The sequence below is a fragment of the Myotis brandtii genome, unplaced genomic scaffold (assembly GCF_000412655.1).
Source record: "Myotis brandtii unplaced genomic scaffold, ASM41265v1 scaffold517, whole genome shotgun sequence".
NCBI lineage: Eukaryota > Metazoa > Chordata > Mammalia > Chiroptera > Vespertilionidae > Myotis > Myotis brandtii.
Genome location: NW_005369706.1, coordinates 2,253,334 through 2,260,344, shown reverse-complemented (window position 1 = coordinate 2,260,344; position 7,011 = coordinate 2,253,334).

Here is a 7,011-nt window from a genome sequence, read left to right as displayed (position 1 = left end):
TAATTTGCATATCGCCCTGATTAGCCAATGGGAAGTGTAGCGGAGGTATAGTTAATTACCCTTTTTGTCTTTTATTAAATAGGATATGAAATAATTTGATAATATTTAAAATTTGTAATTTAAAAGCTGCACACTGCCTCCAAATCTCTAGGCCTTTGCCCTGGCCAGTGTGGCTCAGTTGGTTAGAGAATCATCCCATACACTGAAAGGTCTTGGGTTCATACCAGGTTGCAGGTTCCATCCCCGGTCGAGATGTGTACAAGAGGCAATCAATTGATGTTTCTCTCTCTCTCTCTCTCTCTCTCTCTCCCCTTCTCCTTCTTCTCCTCCTTCTCCTCTTTCTCCTCCTCCTCCTGTTCTGCCTCCTCCTCCCCAAAAACATATCCTTGGGTGAGGATTGAAAAATAAATCTGTAGACCCAGATTGTTTCACTGGAGAATTTTATCTAATGTTTGAAGAATTAGTAGCAATCGTAAACAATCTCTCCCAGAAAATAGGAGATAACATTTCCCAATTCATTTTATGAAGCCAATATTACTCTTGCACCCAAACCAGACACCAACAGTATCAAAGAAGAAAACCACAAACCAATATCCCTCATGCATATAGATGTAAAAAAAAAAAAGTCCATAACAAAACATTAGCAAACATAATTCAGCATTATATAAAAAATTCTAAATCATGACCTAGTAGGGTTTATTCTGGGGATGCAATCCTAGATTAATATTTGAATATCAATCAATGTAATCCACCATATTAAAAAGCTAATGAAAAAATATAATCTTATCATGTACGGAAAAAGCTTTTGAAAATTTAGCATCCATTCCTGATTTTAAAAAAAAAACTCTCAGAAAAATAAAGATAGAAGGAACTTTCCTCAACTTGATAAAGAATAAACAAACAACAAAAAACTGCAACCAGCATTATACTTAATGGTGAAAGACTGCTTGAGATTGGGAATAAGGCAAGGATGTGCACTCTCACCACTCTTATTCAGCATAATATTGGAAGATCTGGCCAGTACAATTTTCACAAAAATTAACTCAAAATAAATTATAGATCTAAAGTAGAACACAAAACTTCTAACACTGAAATGCAAAGAGAAAAGAAAATGAAAAGACAATATTCAAGAACTGTGGGATGATTACAAAAGGTTCAACAAACATGTAATAGGAATATCAGAAGAAAGAAAAGAATGAAATATTTGAAGGAATAATAACTGAGAATGTCCCAAAATTAATGAAAGACACCTACCCATTATACTGGTTTCCCTCAGTCCAGAGCCTCTCCAGGGTCCCAGAATGTAGATAGCTTCTGTGTTGGTTTGCTAGGGCTGCCACAGCCAAGGACCACAGACTGTGTGGCTCAGACAATAGAAGTTTATTTTCCACAGTTCTGGAGGCGAGAAGTCAGATCCAGGTCCAGCAGGGTTGGTTTCTTCTGGACTCCTTGGCTTATAGATGGCCCCTTTTCCCATCTTCATGTGGTCTTCCCTGTGTGTGTCCTAATCTGTCTTATAAGGACAACAATCATATTGTATTAGGGTCCTCATAATTACCTCTTTAAGGACCCTACCTCCAAAAACAGTCACATTCTGAGATGCGGGGAGTTAGGACTTCAACATATGAATTTTGGGATCGAGTACAATTCAACCTGTAACACCTTCCTTATGCTCCTTCATGCAAATCCTTTCTATAACTCCCTTTACCTTCATCATTCCAAAATTTGTTGGTATCTCATTTCCTAATGTCCTGTTTCCTTTTGGCTGTTTATGGTTTATTCATTTTTAATCCTTTGCTAGGATTTTACTAGAGGGAGAGAAATGAATGTGCTCAATCCCCCCTTTATCCAGAAGCCCCTAACCATCCTTTAAATTACCAGCTCCCTCTGAGAAGTCCTCTTACCAACAAAGACCATAGTAATCTCTCATTTCTCTTAAATCCTAATTCGTTGAACATATAGCTGCCTTCTGTTTCATTTTTATTAGCCTTTGAGTTAACATATTTCTATTTTACCCACTGAATATCCAGTACAGTGTTGTGGTCACTATTTGATTGATAAAAATAAGCATTTATCAGTTTTTTAATTGTTTTAATGTAGTAGGTCCATGAACACATTACATCATGATTTCACAATGTACCACCCTATTATACAGCACCTTACAGGAGAAGGAGGTACAAGATTTCACATCCAAATCCGAAAACAGAAGGCACACTGCCACCTTCTGATCAAAGCTAAAAATGCAGCCCTTAAAAGGACAATAATACAGCTCCAAGTCAAAAGCAAGCCTAAGAAAATTACACAAATGAGACTCTGATTTCCTTCTAACAAATGTTAGGGGTCGTGTAACTAAAATCAATATTGATCACTAGAGTAATGAAAAATTTAAACCTGAATTCAGGTGATGCACAGAAAGCTGACCTGTTAACAGGATCTTCCACGTTCGCTTCAGGAGCCTCATTCCCTTCTGTGATTTTCTGAATTTCCTTCAGGCCTGTGCTCAAAATTCTCTGGTGGTAAGTTTCTGCTTGATTGTTAGTGAAAACTTTGTTCTGCTCTGCTCTCTCAAATGCAGTGACAAATCCAGTGTGCTGAGAAATGAGATGGCAACATGCAGTGGCCTCACCACCACGTTTCAGACCACAGGACCTGAGTTCAGACTCCACACCAAGTGTGGAGATTTGCCTGACTTACTCTGATGGTCCAAATCAGGCTTTCTTGGGTGGAAACGAAAGGGAGGGGGTTAGGAAAAGGGCAAAGTTCAGGTACCTAATGTAACAGACATGAAACAAACAAAAAATATAAAGCCCCCGTTTAGGGAATCACAGCATTTTTTCTGCGTTCTTGTGTGTTCACGGGACTCTGTCTTTGGGAAGACTCTCTCATTGTTCTGGAAACACAATTTAAGTTTGGGTCAAGCATGTCTGAAGGACGTGCCTGCCCTTTCTTCCAGGGAAGCCCTGCGATCCAAGGGCAGGGGCAGAGGCTGCGGACTGAGACGCTAAGGAGCTTCAGAGAAGTCATCTTCGCAGAGGGCAGTGACCTGGGCCGAGACTACGGCTGGTTTCTGCTTCCTCTGGCTTCGGCCAGCTGGTAGAGAATTCTGGACTTCCGGGGGTCCCGTGCAGAGCAGCAGTGGGCTCCAGGAGCACAGAGGCCTCTCCTCTTCTCGGTCCCATATGCTGTGACGAGGTCCTCAAGTATCAGTTACGTTGTATCAGACTCTGCCTTCTAGTATGACCCGTGAGTGGGAGGCTAACAGCGGGGCCTGTGCCCACACTTGGGGTTCAGTGGAGGGGCAGCAGCGGGGAGAGGAGGCTGTGAGACAGCCAGGCAGGGAAGCCTGCAGCAGCAGCCCAGAGAGCTGACAAGGGGCAGTCAGGATGGATTTGTGTAAACACTCCCTGGGCTCGGGTTCAGTGGAGGGGCAGCAGCGGGGAGAGGAGGCTGCGAGGCGGCCAGGCAGGGAAGCCTGCAGCAGCAGCCCAGATTGCTGACAAGGGGCAGTCAGGATGGATTTGTGCAAACACTCCCTGGGCTAGTGTTTCTGGGCCCCAGTAGAAGACTGACGTCTTCCAGGGACACAGGAAGAAGGCGCAGGCCATGTTTTGGCCATCAGAAGGGATGAATGACCCCTAGAGCAGGAGCCCTTGAGGATACCTAGAGACAGTTATATAAGTCAATCTGAATCTGGTGCTCTCTCTGGAGTCTGCATAATGGGGCTTCATCCTAGACCTGTCCCCAAGAGATCTAGGATGGGTTTCAGGCACTGCAGCAGGCCAGAGGGGAGATGCCTTAGGCAAGAGGCCTCCTCCAGCACTTGGTGGTGGCTGTCTAATGCAGGGCTAGAGAAGAGGACATGGTCACGTCTATAACCAAGCAGGGCTTCACCACGGCCAGACTCCAGGATACTACTACTGCCCTGGGTTTTGAACTGAAGGCTCTTAGGGCTAAAATCAGGTCAGTAGCAGAGAACCAGATAGGCATGCCGGTTGTCTCAATTTATTGCTGGGTAAGCAATAGATGAGTCCTTTCCTTTCCTTTGATCCTCTTGTCATCCTAATAAGCTACCACCTGCCCCATGAGCAGTAACTAATCACAAAGAATTCAAGGATGTTTGGCACAAAAAGCTTGAGGCAGAGTAGAAAGGAAAGGATTGAACATGGTATAATCTTTGGAATAGCAAACCAAAGAGCACAGAAGTAGGACAACTTCTTGGTCTCAGCCTCGCCTTGTGTCATTACAAACGCACTATTTCACTCTAGTTCAGGATCTGCCTTGACTTCATAGTTTATGCTCTGATGTTACATGCATATTCAATTATCCCAGTGAGAATAAATGCCCAAATCACCATATTATTTAAATGGACTCCATAAAGTAACCATCAAAACAATTTAAAGTAAACATCAAAATAATTTATTGATGACAGAAATGGGGAGGCAAGGAAAGTAGAAGAGAAGCAGGTATGTGTATGCCAGTATTTAAAACAGACCCAAGTATCCTATACAGACTCTTACATTTCCCACGACACACACACACACGATGTGCACAAGCACACACACTATGTGCATATGCACACATATAACCATGCACCTCCTCCCTCTCAAAGGAAGAATATCTGCAGTCCTCTGTGACTGCACTTTTATGACATCTCTTCCTCTCCAAAGTCCAGTCTGATACTCATTTCAGATGCAGGTCCCATGCACTAAAGCACTGGAGGAACTTCCCACGTGCACTCTAGTCCCTAGAAAGACCCTGACACACTAGAAAAGGGGCCTCTGCTTGGAGGAGGCCGATGGGGCTTCTGATGTGGCCATGGCTGGGCACTGCCTTTAGGGTCCTCCCTGCCTTTGAGGTGACACTCCCCAGTGACCTCACAGCCTCCCTGTGCGACCAAGACACAGGGGTCAGGCAACTACACAGGTCAGAGTGAATCAGGCAGAACAGGGCCCAAAGAAACACAAATTCCTTTCTCATGTGCCAACTACCACCACGGTGACGGGCAGGGAGGCCTCCAGGACCTACCCGTGGTTGACTGAATGAACTACAGAACTCATACAAGACTGTCGGCCACACTCCTTCCTCTCACCATCTTCGCTTCCCAGGTTTCAGTATTGGGCAACACAATCAAAGATTACACCTTCACGTTTGCTAGACATGCTGGCAGACTTCTACTGATACTGAACAGCCTTTCTAAGAAATTAAAATTCACTTTCCCTTTGATTCTTATCGGCATGCTTTCAGCCACATAGGTGCTATTTTCAAAAGATCCAGTGGGTGGCAGTAATACAAAAGAAATGCCAGCTGTCCTGCTTTTCTGTTATGACTAGTTCAACACTGACTATAGCACAGAAGAGCCCAAGTGCCTGTCAGACTAACCTATGACTCCCAGCTTTGCAGGGCAACTTATCTCCCGGAGCCTGTTTCCAGGATTAAGTGAGATGATAGATGCAAAGCCCCTGGTACAGCATCTAGCACACAATAGAGTGCATGTAAATGGCAGCTATATTAATCACCAAGCCTGTTTGAACTGCTGTGACCAGTAAGAGAGTTCCACATGAGAAATTCCATAGAAAATTCCTATGCCCTTTAAAAGCAGTTTCGGGATGGGGAGAGGAACTATCTGAACACAATTCTGTAAAAGAAAAGAAAATTAATCCCCATTGATGATGAAAAGGTCTTCAATGTCCAGCCAAGTTCTTTGAGCCACACTTAAAAGGCTCTTCATCTGGATCCTTCATCTCTTTCTATAGGGCTTGAAGTCATTCACTCATGTATTCAACAAATATTAACTTCATATATGTGCCAGATAACAGGCTTTGGAAAGTCATCTCTTAAAAACACACTGCATGCTTGTAATCCCAATGATGTGAAGACTAATTCTGTCCCCACTGAATCCACTCATCATGTCATCCATGCACACAACCTGGGGGACAACTCACTTCTTGCAGGATAGTGATGGTCTTTCTAACTTAATCTTGGGACACATGGTTTGACAAAGGCCTTTCTAACTTGAGGATTTAATGTTAAAGTCAGCAACATATATTATATATACACCAGCCACTGTGCGAGTTGTTACAAATATAAAAATCAAAGCTACAGCCTCTGCCTTCCGGGATCTCAGAGTTAGTGGGGTAATCAGGCAAAAATAGCAACTATAGCAAAGAGTGACAAGTGCAATGACAGAAGTCTGGACACAGGACATGAAGCTCACCTGACGGGATCCAAGAAGGCAACCCCCAAGAGGAGACCAATTAGAAGAAAATGGCAGAGCGTAGGAACTAAATAATGAACATTTGAACTAATTATAATGGAAAACAAGTTAACATTAAACAATTTTTAATGCAAATTCTAAAGCAAATCTTGGCCTAGGCTAGTTTTGCTTAGTGGTTAGGGCCACTAGTGTCAGCCTGCAAACAAAAGGATCACAGGTTGAATTCCCAGTCAAGGGCACTGTAACTTGGTTGCAGGTTCCCTAGCCCCGGTTGGGGTGCATGTGGGAGGCAACCAATCCATGAGTCTCTCTCACGTCGATGTGTGTGTGTCTCTCTCTCCCGCTTCCTACTTCCTCCCTCCCACTCTCTCTAGAAATCAAAGGAAAAAATATATTCAAGTGAGAATTAAAAAATAAAAATAAAAAAATAAAGCAAATCTTGGGATTCATACTTCTTCAGGCTAGTCCCTATCCAGACAACACAACATGAATAATACAACTGGAGTAGTCCAAATAGCTGTAGATGAAGTTAGAAGACAGCATGCTCTGAACCCACTCTGCTATTTTTAAACTCTGTAATCATGGAAACACTGACTCTGAATCTCCTTTTCTTATGTTAAAAATGGCAGTAACACTACCTGCCCTGACTACTTGTAAGTTTCTTCTAAGGATCATATAAGAAAAGATCATCTACACTAATAAAAGAGAAACATGGTAATTAGCATACGACCGCTACCCTTCCCATTGGCTAGTCAGCATATCCTTATGCAAATTAACTGTCAGCCAAGATGGCGGCC